Source organism: Balaenoptera ricei, chromosome 1 (genome assembly GCF_028023285.1).
Source record: "Balaenoptera ricei isolate mBalRic1 chromosome 1, mBalRic1.hap2, whole genome shotgun sequence".
Classification (NCBI taxonomy): domain Eukaryota; kingdom Metazoa; phylum Chordata; class Mammalia; order Artiodactyla; family Balaenopteridae; genus Balaenoptera; species Balaenoptera ricei.
In genome coordinates this window covers 120,856,573-120,875,305 of record NC_082639.1, presented here as the reverse complement: position 1 = coordinate 120,875,305, position 18,733 = coordinate 120,856,573, and positions in this window count along the sequence as shown.

The window sequence follows — 18,733 nt, the reverse complement described above, 5'->3', positions numbered from 1 at the left end:
CTTTTACATTTTATAGATGAGAGAACTGAGCTTCAGAGAGGAAGTGACTTTTTTTCACTCACACCCCTGGGTTGCTTCTGGCACTGGCGATGTTAGTGGTCAGGAGCTGACACAACATGGAGCCCTGAGAAGCATTTTTTATAGCTAAAGGGCAGCATCATCAATGCATTTGGCAATTAGGTGATGGGGGAGCAAGGTTAGATAGCAGGACATTGAGGAAGAATAGAAAGGCAGATGGAAGGAACTCAAGACACCTCACTCATTTGTGAATTTTGCTTAAGGCTGACAATATTTTTTAAAGGTGTCTTAAATAGTGATAGGAAATAGATTGCAAAAATGTAAATAATTGTACCAACCTGAAGAATACAATTGAGGGTTCACTCATTTGATAAACATATTCTGTTTTCAGACAGTAAGTATACAAAATGAATAAGATGCAATCTCTTCCATAGAGCAGCTCAGAGTATAGCTGGGGAAAGAAGGAAGGGTAATTACAATGTATATTGTTACAAGCTAAAATAGAGGAATGCTTGAAATGTATTTTAAAGTACGAAAGGGTTTCTTTTATGAAAAGTAAGCTTTTAAAGGCATAGAGAAGTAATAAGGAAAGTTCTCCAATAACAAAAGTAGCTTTCTTCTCTAAGTTTTATTCCAAATGGATTACCAATATTGAGTTGATTTTGCAATTATGTGTCTAAAATATTCCATACATATGTATTCTGAGAACAAGGATTGATGCAGTGGGGACATTCAAAATCTTCAAAATCAAGGTAGCTGTGTTTTAGGAAGTGCTGATTTAAATGATGATACAACTAAAATTTATTGGATACACTTGTGTGCTATGTAAGTCCCCGTATTCACTTCACTGCATACCAAGATGGGATTTACTAGAGAACATTACCGTAAGAAACAGTAAAACTGCTCTAAAGGATTTATTCATGAGCCATTTTAAGCTTATTAGAAAGAATCAGTTCTAGCGTTGTCCAGTGTTTTTAGTTCTGAAACATAAAAGTATCACTATTAATGACTAGCCAACTATTTTGGAACATTTGCCTCTCCTATACCTCTGTATCTCTTGCTCAGTTCCCCTCACAGGTCAAATTAACCTTCTGGAACTCCTTATTACATATATCTCCAATGAATAAAAAGACCTTTTGTGAGTGTGAGTGCATGTGTGTGTGTGTGTGTGTATGCATGTGTGGGGTGTTTTCCTGGCTAACACATGTCAGTATCTGTTTAAACCCCTCGCTTTGTGCTCAAATGTCACCCTGCCAGAATTCATTACATCCTATTTATTAATTAATTAAAATATATTTATACAGAACAGGCTTTATGAGATGGAGTAAAAAATAACGTTATGAAAGGCATCCTCCAGACGCAGTGGCTTGTCTCCGATGGCAACTAGGAATGCAAACCCAGCATTAGCTGTCAATGCCACTGCGAGTGTTGAGATGATACAAAAATTCAGTAATTAAAGGTAGGAAATCAAAGGAGTTACTTTAATTCTGGAGCTGGATGTAGGGGAAATGTATTTTTTTCTAGACCACCATAAAATTACAAATATCACTCATGTAAACACACACACACAACACACACATAAGGTCTAAATAAGGACATGATGTAAGGTGTTAAGGCAGCCCTGAACACTCAGCTAATGCTTACTGACTTTCTACTGACACCAACCACTGGACTAGATGTTCCCACTATCTTTTCAAGTCAACTAACTCTATGACACCAGGATATTCACCTCACCCCCCTTAACCTCAGGTTCCTTCCTTGTTTTCCAAAAGGGGTTAAACACACCTGCCAATCTCTCAAAGTTACTGTGAAGGTGAAATAAAGTATGAGAACCCGTTCTGAAAAGAAAAATTAAGAATGACATAGAAATAAAGTGTCATTGCTAGATGGCTTTTCCAAGTATCTTCTTAGGGACATCTTTTTCCTGATATCTAGACTATTTGTATAGGGCTCAGTCTTGAGGTTTGAATAGGTTCAGACCTTGGCTACAAAAGCTGGGGAGGGTGTCAGTGATTGCTAAGATAAGCATGTTATTTTAAGATATTTTAAGGTAAGGCTAAGAGAGTTTACTGGCGAAGAAAAAATATATATGAATATTATATGCTATGGGAATCCTTAGAGGGCAGTGCTATAAAGTTAGAAAGAGAATGATGAAAAATAGGGAAAAAAGAAAAAGAAAAAAGAACAGAAAGACAAAAACAACAATAAGAACACAGATAGTAATATGAATCAAGAAATAGAAAGTACCTAAGATCAGGACTTACTTCCTTTGTCTTCCAGCAAATGTAGAAATGAAACCAAAATATTTTAGTGCCTAAAATAGTTTTGGGGACATGTATTTATTGAGAGAAATATCTGAACAAGTACTAAGAGGGAAGTTAGTTCTATCTAATATGTGAATAAAAAATACTTATCCATTCTGGTTCTTACACCTAAATGAAATCAATGTGAAAAATCAAATTTCATTTACTTAAATTCTCTTTAAACCTGCTTTGCAGGAAAATGTCTATTTTAGAGTATGAAGCACAGCTATTTGTGATAAGCTGACTGTTGCCTGTTCAATGATACTAGCAATGATTTTGACTTGTAATCATTGGTTGTCCAAATCCAGTTTGTGGGTATTTAATCTAAAATTAATCCTTTTTAAAAAATGTTAAGCAGTAATTCATAACTGTATGATGCATGACTATCAGAACTGTGGGTTACTGGTCTTATCCAGTTGATTTTCCTTCCCTGGGTCTGTATAAATGTTTTAATATAAGGCAGAAAAAATATCTGCAATTTGAATATTACTGATATATAAATTGAGCTTGAGATTACCCAGAAGGTGATATTTCCATCTGCCTTCCATTAGTGCTAATTAGTGAAATTTAAGTGTTAAAAGAGAGCTTATGGATTGTCTATTCTTCTGTCTCATTAAATAACTAAGGGGACAGGCTCACAGAAGAGCCGCCAACCACCCTCAGCTGATGAGAAAAGGTTTTGGGTCTGGACTCCTAGCCTGGGTTCTTCCCTCTAAAATGGGCTGCCTCTATACAAAGCAACCTCATAGAGATGCCGGGAAAATAAAATCAATTTTCCAAAACTTATTAAGAAATAAACCAATGTATTTCAGATTAAATCTCTGAATACTTTTTGGGATTTTAAACTAGTTATTCTCTGATTTGGAAGTGAGGGTGCAATCCTAGCTAGCAAAAGAAATGCTTGCTGATTTCACTTACTTCTAGATGACCACAAACTTGATGAGAATTTTATGTTCAGGGGAATTTAGGTGTAAAAGGAAAAAATGGATCGAGGAAGCTTATTTGAAGTGCAATATAAGGAACAATTGCTCTATTTAATCCTACTTTCTCCTTTGTATGCTCCTAAATTTATGTATCTTTGTAGCAGACAGTCCCCAACAAATAATCCAGGTCAAAGCAGTTAAGTACTGATATGCTTCCTTCATCCTTCTCTTTCCTTGCTTCATCATCTTTAGAGGGTGTCTGTTCTAGATGGTGTTGCTACAAGATGACATAAGACTGCTTGACTCATATGGAGCTTTACATAAGCAAGAAGTCAACTTTTGTTATGTTTCACTGTTCAGATGGGCAGTTGGTATTAATTGCTCTTTTTACAGCCATCCTTGCGACTTCCCGGGCCGCTTTACCTTTCACTCTCTGGGTCTCAGTTAGGGCCCCACTGATATATGTGTCTTCCTAGTGATCAGATGTAGCATTTTCAGAAAGAATTTTGCACGATCCAAGAAATGTCACTGTTTTGAATTGCATCTGGATGTTCCTTGTGAATTACATATTCCTCAAAAGAATATCTTCTTCTGACTAAATGCATTTTTTTGGTATTAAAATATTATTTATTTACTACTTAAAAAAGAGAGTGTACTGCACACTACTCTGTATAAAATAGATAACCAACAAGGACCTACTGTATAGCACAGGGAACTATACTCAATATTATGTAATAATCTATAAGGGAAAAGAATATGAAAAAGAATATACACACACACACACACACACACACACACATATATATATATTCTGAATTGCTGTGCTATACACCTAAAACTTATATGGTATTGTAAATCAACGATACTTCAATAAAGAAGATGTAAAAAAAGGAGTGTACTGGCTGTAGTTTGAAAATTCCTTTCTCTCCTCTTTTTTTTAAGTTTGTGTCTGAATAGCCTAGCAGCATAAAGTCTAAGGTTATGTTATTTTTCCCACTGTGGACCAGTTAAATCTATCCCATGACCATTCCAGTATTCCATTCTTCGTTGTAATAACAATTTCAACAAAACAAAGATAACAATTTTGGCAAAAATTGTGACTTGTTCTTCTTTTTTCTTTTCTCCCTTCCTTCCTTTACATGAAGTGTTAGCTTGACCCGTGGCCATCCAGCAAGAGGCTACATCACCCAACTCCTTTGCAGGTAGGTGTGTCACTGTGAGCGGAAGTAATATGTGTGAACTCCATGTCATCTCCTTAGAAAACTGCTTACTCCCTGCTCCCTCCTCTTTTCTTCTTTTCTTGAACGCAGTGCTGACGGGTCAATTTTAACCAAGCAGATGAGATATATTCTAAAGCAATGCTTCTCAAATATTAATTTGCTTACCCAGGGATCTTGTTAAAACATAGATTCCAATTCAGAAGGCCAGGGTGGGGCCTGCACTTTAACATTTTTAGCAAGGTCCCATGTGATAGTGATGTTGCTGATCCAGGACCACACTTGGAAGAACCAGATCTGAGAAGATGACAGAAACATAGGTAGAAGAAACCTGGGCCCCTGGATCACCTCTAGGAGCAGAGTTTTATCACCTACCTGGATCACTCCTCTCTGCATTGGTTACTGAGAAATGTATCAAGTTGTTATCATATCCACCATGTCTTTGGATTTATTGGTTAGCTCTTGCCTATATTGCAATGAGTATAAAAATAGTAATAATAATAGTAATAGTAATAATAAATATCATTTACTGAGTGCTTACCATGCGGTAGGCACTTGTAGTCACTATCTACTTAATATCCCAATGAAGTATTATACCCATTTTATGGATATGGAAACTAAGGCAAGAAGGGATCAATAGCTGGCCAAACACATACAATTTGTAAATGGCAGATCTAGTATTAAAACTTGAATGACTCTGTCCTCAAAAGAAACATTCATTATCAAAATGACCACAGTTTGACCAGTGCATTTAACTTGGGATTCCTAAGTTTTGAACCTGATTAGTCACCAGAGGTTATGTCTGTAAGTGTTTGGGTTAGTGTTGTCCATTCTGTTCCAGTCAACAAGTCAGGGAGAATCACTCTTTGCTATTCATGGAGAAGAAGGCCCAAGACTATCATTCTTTCTGCCCACCAACTATTCTCAGCCAAGATTACAGGAAGAAACAGGCTGAGGCTGTAGAAGGCATTAATGTGCATAATACAGATGAAGATTAAAAAGACCTATCCTCTTTCACTGCTTCATTTTATTAGGCTCTTGTACTTCTACTGATCAGCTCTTTTTGATCCCCAGTGAGCTATGAGAGAGACGGAAAGAAAGAGAGATGCTAATGGATTACAAGCCTGGAAAATGTCAAGTCTGGCAGAGGGGGAAATCTAGTCTACATGCTTAATGTTCTTCTGGCCTTCAGGCTCCATCGCCAATCAGAACTGTTAGTCTGAGTCAATCAGAGATCCTAATAGCCTAGAGAAGGGTAAATGTAAAGCACACCAGATACTTCCTACGTCTGTCTCATCCTGGGGTTGTCTAAATGTGTGGAAGCAAAGCCAAATGACACACTATGCTTGTGAAGCTGTGTGTGGGGAGAATAACAGATGGATTAAGACATTTTTACAACACAACTCTGGATTAACAGTCAAACCTCAAAAGGAGCATTTCTCCATTTCCTGCTCCAGAAAGGTAGAATCCACCCCTAGTGCAAGCAGTTTAGGGCTATTATTTTTGTGACAGAATAACAGTGACATTTCTACTTAAAACTCCTGTGACCTTTCTAAGGGATCTGTTTGTGTTTCACTTGTTCTGTCGTTTTTTGTTTTTGTTTTTTTTTCTCTTCTCCCCTGGAGATCACCTTGCTTTTATAACAATAAGACACTAATAGAGGGAGCAAGAAAGGGGGAGAAAGAATGAAAAGAGGAAGAGATAAGAGAGAAAGAGGTAGTGTACAACTGCCGTAAGATAAAAAGAGAAGGTGAAGGAGGATAAAAGAGAGAAATTTGCCTGAATAATAAATGTAAATTCTAGGTCTCCTAGCTAAAAATATCAGAAAGTGCTCTCTTGCTTTTTGATAATTGCAAAATTAATAGATTTCCAGTGAAAAAGGATCATTCCTAGAATGCACAAAGTCTAGGCAATGCTTGGACTGTATAACAGGAGACTGATTTTGTCTGCAGAGCTCTCATTTTGCTCAATTTCTCCACCTTTATCCTCCTTGGGTACTTTTCAGCTCTACCACCTGCTCCTCTGCAACCCAGGAGCCTCGCTGTGACCCTTTAGCTTCTTTGAGCTTTTGAATTACATCTCAGAGGGGTTTTCCATTTCTTGCCTTTCTTCTAAGGGGGTGGTTGTGGAGCACCCACTCATTCTGATCCAAAGGTACCTGTTATAAGTTCCTTTCCTTCAAGAGTCCATCCACACTTATGATATCGACAAACTCAAATCAAGCCACTAGTGGATAGTAATTAAATCATAAACTAATCTTCCCAAGTAATATTCGCATTTTAATACTCAAAGGAATTTTAGATAGCGTGGTTAGAATTTTAGCTACTTTGATAGGATTAGAAAGAAATATTTTTAAACACAGAGTCTTTTCCAGAGACTTGATCATATAAAAATATATAGTAACTAAATCTGAATGCCCTTCTACAAGAGGAATATATACATAGCATATAATTAACATCTATCTATCTATCTATCTATCTATCTATCTATCTATCTATCTATCCTCTATCTGTCCAGAGAGATTGAGAACTGAATTATTTAATTTGGGTATTATTATTTGGGATTAGTTTGATTAAAAGTATCTATTTCTCTTTCATTTAAACAGATAAAATGATAAACCTCTAAATGACACTGAAAAATGTAAAAGTACTCCAAGAAAAAAGCAAACTGAATTCTAGAAAGGAAAAGTCCTATAGTTTTCTAAAAAACTCTGATTGCCCAAGATGTGATGCAGATATAATAGTAGGCACACCAAGTCACCATAGAGAAGGAAATTTGTTATCAACCCAGTAATTAATATATTGATAGTATCATAACTGACGTACTCTTCTCTTACTAGAGAAAGGCATACTTGTTAATCTCTTTATTAAACCCTATTGCCAACCAGATGACCCATAACTTACAAATGATAAACACTTATTTGTTTAAGCTATTGAATTTTACGATTGTTACTCAGCAGTAGCTAACTGAAACATTTATCCATAGCTGACAAATTCTGTCAGAGGCCCCTTGAATTAGTAAAGACACAGAACCTGTAATAGATTCAGCATGATGATAATGTGGAATTGAGCTTTGACCATAGCTTCACTTTGTGGTAGATACTTTAAAGTGATCAAGAGGTTCAAGAAAGTTCATGAATTCTTCTCTACCTCTCACTTTTTCTTCCTTTAAAACATTTATCTAACTTCTGTGATAGGAAGTGACAACAAGAATGAGTAAGTCACTACCTTTGCCTCTAAGTTCAGGGTATACTGGGGATATGTATATGTGTTGGGAGGCAAGCAAGTAAATGATCAATTAATGACATTTGTAAGGCTATAATTGATGTTTGAGAATACAGAAGGGCTACAATGCTTAATTCTCCCTGAGAACCTAAGGAAAATCTTTATAGAAGATACCTCATTTGAGCTAAGTTTTGAAGAAATAGGTTGGAACTTTGATGCATAAAATATGATCCAGGGACCAGTAGCATCAGACTCACCTAGGAGCTTGTTAGAAATTCAGACTCTGATCCCACTCAGAGCACTGAGTCAAAATCTGCTTTTACAAAAGCTCCACAGGTGACTTATATGTACATTAAAATTTGGGTTAGAATTATTGTTAGGGGATGGTTCTTATTTTGTCTGCACATTAGAAACATCTGGGGAGTTTTGAAAAAAATATTAATGCCCAGGGCCACTATATCTAGAGTTTCTCATTCAACTGGACGGGATGGAGCCCAAACATGGAGATGTGTGGAATATTCAGGCTCTGGTCAGTGGTTTGGTATGGCTACAGGCGTATTTTAGATTGTCAAATTGTCATGAGCTTTGGATCTTACGAGCTGGATCTTAAGGTATAAAAAAAAAAAAAAATGGGTATGGTGAGATAGAGTTCTAAGTTTCTGAGAAATTCTTCCAACTCTCCAAGCTACAGATATGGAAGTTCTGCAAATAGTCATGATGATTTTTGTTGATGCCTGGGTCCTAAGCAGGCTTACATGACAAAAATCTTAGAATACCTGTAAACATGGGCATAGATTGCAAAATTTCCCAAATTGTAGGAAATGGAATCAGAAGGGCATGATAAAGAAGACAGATCATATTTCGAGATCTACTTGTCAATATTGTAATGAACAAAGGCTTGTAGATAACTTCAGGGGAAGTTTTATATAGGAGATGGTGCTGGGAAGAACTTAATTTATACAACTTTTATATGATTTTTGTCCAGTTCTGCATCTTGCCTGCCCTGACTCTGCTTGGAGAGAGAATTTAACCCCCCCCCCCCCCGCAATCTGTCATTGATGGATATTGCAGGTCCCATGGCATTCCCACTGTATTCATTGCAATATTTGGGCCAAGTTCCAATAAGAAAATTACTTTCTATTGACTGTAAATTTCATACCTCTAACACGAAGACTTCTCATAATACACACTCTCTAAATTGGCTTCAGGTCCTGCTTGAGACCAAGTATGACACATTCTCTCAAATGGACTTCAAATTGAGCCACAGCCTTGGCTAAACATATTTTAATGACAACACATAACATTCAGGTCATTGAAAGAATATTTCCCCCTTCATATGATACATGTGTTGCTGGCATAAAATTATATGACTTACGTCCCCTTTCAGCGTTAGGAGGGTCGAGAAATCTTTTTCACTTTCAGTCTGAAATTACTCTGCAGTGTAAATTATTACTCACAGTTCAACACTTGCTGTGTTCAGCCCAGAGGTGGCTGCCTTCTCAAAGGCTCTGTGATTTATGGGTGGAGGCAGAAGGGTGAGAGTGCCTCTGAGCAAACATGTACGAGCCCTGTGTTCCCTCTGTCAGATGCAACAGAGGGTTGAGAGGATGATTCCCACCAAATCATACAAATCAGACAAATAACAGAGAAGCCTTCACCTGCATTGATATAGGAGAATCAGTGTGGGAGGGTAGGGGGAATTACTGGGGGAACATCTATTCTGTTTAGCTGTTTCTTGATTTTGGTTTTTGGGTCCCTTATTATCTGGAATAATCCAAGAAGCAGGCAATGGATTCTACTGCTGGATCTGCCACTTGCTAACTTTTGAGTGTGAGCAGTGATCATCTCAGACTCCATTTCCTCAATGATAAAATGAGGATAATATATTTCTTGCTTAATTTGCAAGGTTATTGTTTCACTCAAATGAGCTGAATTCTGGGAACTATTGTGTGAACTGTACAAATGCAAGGTACATTTATTAGGTGGAAGGTACTATTTTCACATATGGTGGGTTTACTCTAGGGCATACCCTCATCAAGTGTTATAGCACTTTTATCATGACTGGGTTGCCCAGAGGTGTTCAAACATAGTCCTGTTGGAGCCCTTTACAATATCACAACCTCCATCTTTACCAAGGCACGTGGTTGGGGTTCTATATATTTTTTATCTCAAGAAGAGTCCTTTTTTGAGTGCAAAGAAAGTAGATCTGCAGAACCTAGCCTCCTTCACAAAATGAAAGACCTAATTAGCAACTGTCCATAAGGAAAAACTAAACAAACATTTACCATTTTTGTAAACTTTTTGTTACTTACGTTAAACCTCAAAGGATGAAAGAGATTATCTTCAGCAAGGTAGAGAATTTATAAATATAGATGCATTGAATTTTTTCAAAAATAGAAAAGGTGCTCTGAGGTTGTTATTTACCCAAAATTAATATCTCCATAATAAGCATGTTTGCAATTAGGAAAAATTGTCTGAGGGTTATACTGGTTTGCAAAACACTGAAATTAAAGTTAAATAGTGTAACTATTTAAATAGGGGTAAACATTCAGAAGGAAACACTGAGGGTCTATGGTTCCTCATGCTGCAGTAATCATTGACAGTCCGAGTTTGATTGGACACTGTGTATATTTAGAGAAGTATTTACCTCTGGTAGAGCTAGTGAAAGCTCTTAGCCACACAAACACAAAACATAAACTGAAAGGTGATAACAACACCTCTCAAGCAATCAGACCCATTGGGTGATGTGTGCCTGTGAATGTCTAGGGTGACCTCAGGTTTTAGTGGCTGTGAATGTGGGGAGGCTTTGGGAGTTCTGACATTTCTAATTAGAAGTCATCTCACCATAAGCCATCCCCCATGTAGGCTGAATCTTTTTTCTTTCCTAAACTGGCTATTCAACTTTGACTTTAAATCTCCCCTTTCAGGGTATTTTAAAAGATTAATTTCTTTTTTCCCTGGGATACAAATTCTTTTTTATGGGGAAGAACTCTGGGTACCTAGAGGAAAATCTTTCCTCAGATGTCCCAGTGGAACTTGTCAGAGGGTGGGAAAGTGTCCTTCCCACCCTCGATTTTGAATTTCAAAGGTCTTTTCTCTCTAAGTCCACTATTTCTTCTATTATGTAAATGCATTCCCCAAAGACATACTTCTCATACATTAATAACTATTAGAAGAATATTATTAAAGGATCCATGTGTTAAACGTCAGCAGCATTACTGGGGGTTAAGTTGGGATTTATAGGTTTTGAGAGCTACTGTAGCTGGAATTAACATTTTTTTAAGGTGAGATGTCCTCCTATCCATTAGCTTTAGATGTGAATGGATCTGCTCATGGATGATATAAAATGAATCAACCAACCAAGCACATCTGTTTAAAGCATATCAAATATTTTTGGCATGTTTTAATCTAAATTTTTAAAATATGAAAAATACGTATATAATAACATACATGTATAATAATATAAATAATATGTATTTATCATATTTATAATTATACATATAATTATATAACAATAATTATATACATATATAATAATTGATATAAATCCATTTTAAAGGTTTTCCTTAAGAACAAAATTCATAATTTGGTTTCTTCACCATAACACTCTTTATATGTATTTAAAATAGTGGTCAATTTATAGAAATTCTGTTTACACATGAATTCTCAGCAGTACATTTTGGATATTGAAGAGTACATAAAAAAGTAGAGATTGTTTAAAACCAAGCTACTTGGAATTTCAACTCTATCAAGATGCAGAGGAGCAGAGTACAGGGCAATATACCACCCTTGCAGGACAGCATGTATATCAAGGAAGGTTTCCTAGATGTGATGCGTAGACTGAAACATCAAGGACAAGTATGAGTTTCCGGCAGAGACCTAGTAAAATGAGAAGGCACGTGCATCCTGTGTGTGTATATGTGTGTGTCCGTGCGTCTAGGGAGTGGGAGATGATGCATTAAGGCTATAAAGTAAATAAGAACCTACTCAGGAGGGGTTTTGTGTTCCAAGTTATGACACTTTGATTTTATTCTGAAGCCACTGAAAGGTTTTAATATGTTTCCTGATTAGTTCTTGTTTGCACACAGATAGCCTAGCAGGTCATGTAAATATTTGACATTTCTACCTAACCTAACACACGTTAAATAATGTTTGGGGACAATGCTATGGAGAGGGTCAGAGTTGATTTGTGTCACAGTGTTAAAGAATGCAGAAATGGCTCTGCAGCATAGACAGCAGTCTTTCTTTTAGAGATTTCTGGACCTGGGTAGCTGGAGACGTTGACTTGAGTGAGAGCTGTCTGTTAAATACCTCCTTGTATTAGCAAAGCTCCTTGAATGGCCTTGAAAATCACTGAAGTGCCAGAAAGCTTTACACTCCAGAGCTTAAGTTTACTTCAGTGATATGTCGCAGGATAAGTGAGAATACGACATGTCTGTTCACCTTAACAAGTGAGAGAGGCCGACAGTCTCTCCTGGATCAGGAAGGTGTGTAAGAGGAGGAATGAGGAAGGCATCCTGGGAAGCAATAGCCGAACCAGAGGAAGATTGAGCCAACATCCAGGGTAGAGCATAGCAAATCCCTGAAGAAAGAAGTAAGGTTCCACTCCACACAATCTAGTTTGTGCCAAACATAACTAAATGTCTTCCATATAATTTTGGTTTGTGTGGTTGTAAGATTTTATGGGCTCTTGGAACCAAGAGGAGAGACCAATGAGGAAAGTAACTGTCAACACATGTTCTTGAGGAAATCATACATTTCAATTCAACTGGCATTCAGGCATGGTGCTGACATAATTTTTGAGCAAAGGTGTAAGATACAGCTTTTTATATAGGGCTTCAATCAACCACTGGAAGTCCGTGTTGTAAGGGTGGAGAACCAAATGTGGGTTAAATGAAAATAACTTAATTCAGAGAAGAAGGTGCCAGTCTTAGCTGAAGCAATAGCAACAATAGCAACAATTGTGATTTTTCAAGTCCACAGAGTATAATCTTTATTCCAGACCAACCTCCTTCTTCCTTCTAATTATCCAAAATGATGTGACTTCAAACAAATGTTCTGATCTATGAGAAAAAAAATGAAAGCAAAGCATTGTCTATAGGTCATTATTTCCAGCAGTGGAGACATTTTCAGTTAAATTCAGCTGAAAGGAAGTCAAGACTGGGGTTTCTTACCTGCTAGGGGGCAAGGTGCTCCTAACTGAGCCAGCTGGACCCTTACTCTGTTTTCTGGCAAACGTATTTGCCTAACACTTACTGAACATTTCAAATTATATGCTAGGTACTCTGCCAAGTTCTTTATATAGATCATATTATCTAATATTCACAGCAATTCTCCAAGAAAGGTCTCATTTTTAACCCAGTTTTTCAGAAGGGGAGACTGTGCTACAAAGTCGTTAAATAACTTACTTAAAGTCAGACTGTCTTTAAGTGGCAGAAGTAGGATTGGATCCCATGACTGCCTGGCACCAGAGCTCAAGCTCTTAAGTACTATTTTAATTATGAGTTTAATCTTTCCTATGTGTTAAGTTTCTTAGTTCACTTATTATGGCCAGAACCTCAAACCTTGTCCGTATTAGCATTTTGTTCTTAAAGATTGCAGCCAATGAACATTTATACTCAAGCATGATAACTCAATAGACAGATATTGCCCCAGAGTGAGTTATTCATCTCCAAATCCAAGATTCCTGGATAGTCATCTGAGTTTCAGAAAAGCATAAGAAAAATTCAAGAACACACATCTCTGTGGGTGGGGGAAAATATATTTTGTGATTTAGTCTAAACTTTGGTTAACATTTAATTCATTTTCTTTTTTACTTCAAAAAATAGAAAATTTTATCACTCAAGTCTGTGAAATGAAGGATTGTACATCAGAGATCCTAAGAAAGGAGACAGCATACTAAGCAAACCTTCTGAACACTGCAGAACCTTGTTTAGAAACTCTGGTGAATGGGACCCATTCAACTTGCCACTGGCTCTACTATATTTAATAAAGTAACTTAAAAGAGTCTCTTATTTATTCATAAGAAATACTTCTATTTAATGACTTTATAGTACATTATGCTCTAGAAGAGAATGATCATATTTCATGTATTTCCCCATCTCATTAAATGACAACACTCTATCCAGTTTTTCAGACCAAAATTTTTGGCATCTTTTCTTTCTTTGGCTTACTTGTATCTCCAATCCATTAGTTCTACTTTTGAATTATATCTCGAGTTTAACCACTTCTCGTTGTTTCCACCACTACTTGGTTCATGGAACCATCATTTCTCACCTGGGCTATTCCAAGAGCCTTCCAAGTAGGCTCTCTTCTTACATTTCTGCAGTCTATTTGTCACACAGAGACCAGAATGAGCCACTTAAAATGCACTTTCATTCATGTCACTCCTTTGCTCAATGCCCTCCAGTGGTTTACCATCTGACTCAGGATAGAATGAAAACTTCACAATGTCCTACAAGGCTGTGTATGATCTGATGCACTGAAAACTCTGATCTCATCTCCTAACTTTATCTTCCTCATTCATAACATGTCAGCCATTTTGACTTTTGTCGTAACCATTTCTTTGTATTTCTTAAAGTTCTACCACCTGAGTGTGCAATATAGCAATAGTTAAGTTTGTCTGCTATTTGAATTTCATAGAAAATGGAATCACCCTACACATTTTTTTCTCACATGACTCCTATTGCTCGATACTGTTTTTTGAGATTCATTTATTTTTTTGCGCATAGCTCTAATACTTTCATTTTCATTGCAGCATTTTATTCTATTGTGTGATTATTTATAGCTTATTTATTTTTTCATTCTACAGTCGATGCACATTTGAGTTGTTTCCAGTTATAAAGCATTATGATTAATGCGGCCATGACCTTTTTTTTTGGTTAAAAATTTATTTATTTATTTATGGCTGTGTTGGGTCTTCGTTTCTGTGCGAGGACTTTCTCTAGTTATGGCAAGTGGGGGCCACTCTTCATCGCGGTGCGCGGGCCTCTCACTATCGCAGCCTCTCTTGTTGAGGAGCACAGGCTCCAGACGCGCAGGCACAGTAATTGTGGCTCACGGGCCCAGTTGCTCCGCGGCATATGAGATCTCCCCAGACCAGGGCTCGAACCCGTGTCCCCTGCATTGGCAGGCAGATTCTCAACCACTGCGCCACCAGGGAAGCCCCGGCCATGACCATTTTTGTGTAGGACTTTTCATGCACATGTGCATGGATTTCTGTTGCATATATACCTGGGAGTGGAATTTCTGCGTCATGTGGTATGGAAATGTTAAATTTCAGTTAATAATTCCAACTTGTTCTTTAAATGACTGCAACAACACTTTCACCAGCAGGGCACAAGATTGTTCATTAATCCACATCCCTGCCAAAAATCAATATTGTCTGTTAAAAAAACTTTAATTTGGTAGATGTGTAGTAACATTTTATTTTGATTTTAATTTTAATTTCTGATTACTAATTACATTGAACACTGGTTTTAATACTTATTAGCCATTTGAATATTCCCTTTTTTGAAATACCAACTCTAAACTTTGCCCATGTTTATATTTGGTTTTCAGTTGTTGTTTTCTAATTAATTTATAGAAGCTCTTTATATAATCTACATATTATCCCTTTCTCATTATGTGTTGAAAACATTTTCCCCATTCCATGTCTTACCTTTTCATTCTCTTATGGTACTTTTAGATGAAAAGAAGTTTGTAATTTTAATATACTCTGAGTATCAGTCTCTTCCTTTAGCATTTGTTTACTTTTTATGTCCTGTTTAAGGCCTCTTTCTTCACCACAAGGTCATGAGTATCTTCTGTGCTGTCCTCTAGTAATTACTGATTTACCTTATACATTTAGATCTACAGTCTAACTGAAATTGAGTTTTATTTATTTGATAAATAGAAGTCAACTTTTTTTTAACACAGATATTTCAATTGACACAACAGCATTTACTACTCTCCGCTGATCTGCAGTGTTACCTCTGTCATAAATTTTAAATGCCCATTTTCAGATTTTAGTTACTGTTGATCTGTAATACATCTTGTTATCTGGTAGAGCAAGTCCTCTCACTTTGTAACTCTTCCTTTAGAAGATTTTGCTGATATTTTGTCAAAGTCATTTCCATATCAGTTTGAGAATTATTTTGGACACTTTCACGACACACACACCCCTTTTTGGGATTTTTATTATAATCATTTAAAAGCTATAGATCGATTTGGAGAGTCTTGCCATCTTTAAAACATGGTATGAGTCTCAATTTATGAACATGCTTTATTGTCCATTCACTTAGATCTTTGGCTACTTTCAATAACATTTTATAGTTGGTTTTTATTTTTTTTTTTGCAGTTATCTTACACAACTTTGATGTCATTATTCATAGAGACTTGATATTTTGATATAATTACAGATGGCATAAGTTTTCAAAAATATTTTTTGCTGGTGTATTGATATGCATTTAATTTTTGCACTTAATTTTTGTATATTGACCCAGTATCTAGCAAACTTGCTAACCACATTGATTGTCATTATTTACCTGTGGTTTCCTTTGTATTTTCTCCATATAGATTTATATAATCTGCAAATAAAAGTTTTGTTTCTCTCCTTTCAATCCTTATAACTTTTATTTATTTTTCTCATTTTACTAATTTGGCCAATACAATGATTAACAGAAGTGGACCTAAAGGCATCCTTGACCAGATTTTTATCAAAGAGGAAGCTCCAATTTTCATAATTAAATATGATGCATGCTGCATGTTATTTTGCAGATATGCTTTATTAGACTAAGGAATTTCTCTTTCATTCCTAGATTTTTTTTACCATGAATTAATTTTGAATTTTATTGTTATTTTTCATATTTTAAAATGATCTTATTAATTTTCTTTATTTGTTAATGTGAATTACACTGCATGATTTTCAGATGTTTCACTCACTTGCCTGAAATAAACCAAGTTTGTGTTATATACTTTCCTTTTTCTATATCACTGAGTTATTTTTGCTAATATTTTTATTACAGTTTTTAATCCACTTGAATGTTATTTGGTCTGCAATTTCCTTTTATTGTAAAGTTCTTTTCAGAATTAGATATCAAAGTTATTTTGATTGTATAAAATTGATTTAGGAATATTCTTTCTTTGATTCTCTGAAGAAGTTTAAGATTGATGTTATTTCTTGCTCAAATATTTGTAAGAATTAACCAGTGAAATAAATCATCTGGGATTATATATTTCTTTGGCAAAAATTTTACATAGAGGATTGAATTTCTTTAGTACTTTTAGGATTATTCAAATCTTTTGTCTTTTTTTTCTTATGTAATTTTTAGTAAATTGTACTTTTAAAAAATATACATTTTCATTTCATCTAAATTTCAAATTTATTTGCATATATTTTTTCATACAATTTTAAAATTACATTTGATTATTGATTATCTGTACCTTTTCTATTTTTTCCTTGATCAGTCTTGGTAGGAATTTATTAATTTTACTATTTTTTTCAAATAACTAAGTTTGGCTTTGTTTATTCTCTGTATTATATCTTTGTGTCTATTCCTATTAACTCCTTTCTTTCCTTGAGTTTAACTTTGCCGCTAAGTTTATTTCTTAATGTGGATATTAAGTTCTTGATTTTAGTCTTTCTTTTTTTCTAATATATACACTTATAGAAGTAAAATTTTCTTATAAAGTTGTTTTGATTGCATCTCAAAAGATTTGATATGTATGATTTATATTATCATTTGGTTAAAAATATTTTATAATTTTATTATGATTTTTTCTTTAATCCATAGGTTATTTTGGAATGTATTTCTTAATTTCCAGATGTTTGGAGAGTTTTTTCCCCATTAAAAAAAAAAATACTAGTTTATTTCACTATTGTAAAGAGCATTCTCTGTATTGATTTCAATCTTTGAAATTCATGGAGACTATCCTAATGATCACTATGTGGTTAGTTTTTATAAGTATTCTTTGCTACAGAAGGTATTTATTTTGCAGTTATTCTATACACAATAAGGCAAGTTTTCTAGTATTGCATATTTTATACATCTTACGGACATTTTAAAATCTCCTTTGCTAGTATAAAATTAACTATTTAATTCTACTGATATTTGTGTTTCATTTTTTCTGCTAATTACTGAGTTAGATGTCTTAGAATGAAGCAAATAGTTTTGCTTCTTCTTATGGTTCTTTCATTTTTTGCTCTCCATAGCTTTATCCTATTTTCTAAGGTATATACACGTTTAGAATTGTTATTTTTCTCTTGACCTACCCTCCATTTCACATAGTTTTTTCTTGGGCTATGTCTGACCTTTTCTCAACCCGAACTGGTTATTATAAAATTTTTTAATTCTAGAATTTTCATTTGCTTTCTTGTCTTATAGTTTCTAGGTCTCTGCTGAAATTCTCAATCTTATGCATGTTCTGTGAAAATAATAAGCATTTTATTTTAAAGTCAGTATTTGATAACTCCAGTATTGGCACATCCTGCTGGCTTGTTTCTCTTATCTGTTGTTTCTGTTGGCTTTTATTTGGTATATCTGATTTCCTGTTGTGTTTTGTTACTTTTGATTTTATGCTGAATATCTTATTTATAAAATTGTTGGCAGCAATAATTTGAGATCAGATATTTTTACATTCTTCCGGTGAAGATTTAAATTTACTTCAGTCAGGGTTTGGAAGCAATAGCAATGCAGCATCATCTTAGTCCAAATTCAGAGATTGAATCTATTAGAATCTGAGCTGCAGTCACCTCAAGAGTGGTCTTTTATCAATTCATTCTCACTCTTCGGTGTCACATTCCAGATCCCAACCCAAAGAGGGGGAGGTGGTTACCAGGATAAAGTCTTCTTGCTTGCTAGGTCCCAGACTCTAATTCTTGTCCCCATAGCCCTGTGTGGCTTTTAAAAGCACAGCTCAGTCCTTAGCCCCCCCTCTGGAATAGGCTAAAGCCCCAGAAAAAAAGTGATATGTACATAGCACTCAACTCCCTAGGTCTCTGCTCTCCTGCTCTGATAATTCCCTACTATCCTATTGGTTCTTCAATTCCATCAATAGTTTTAAATTAT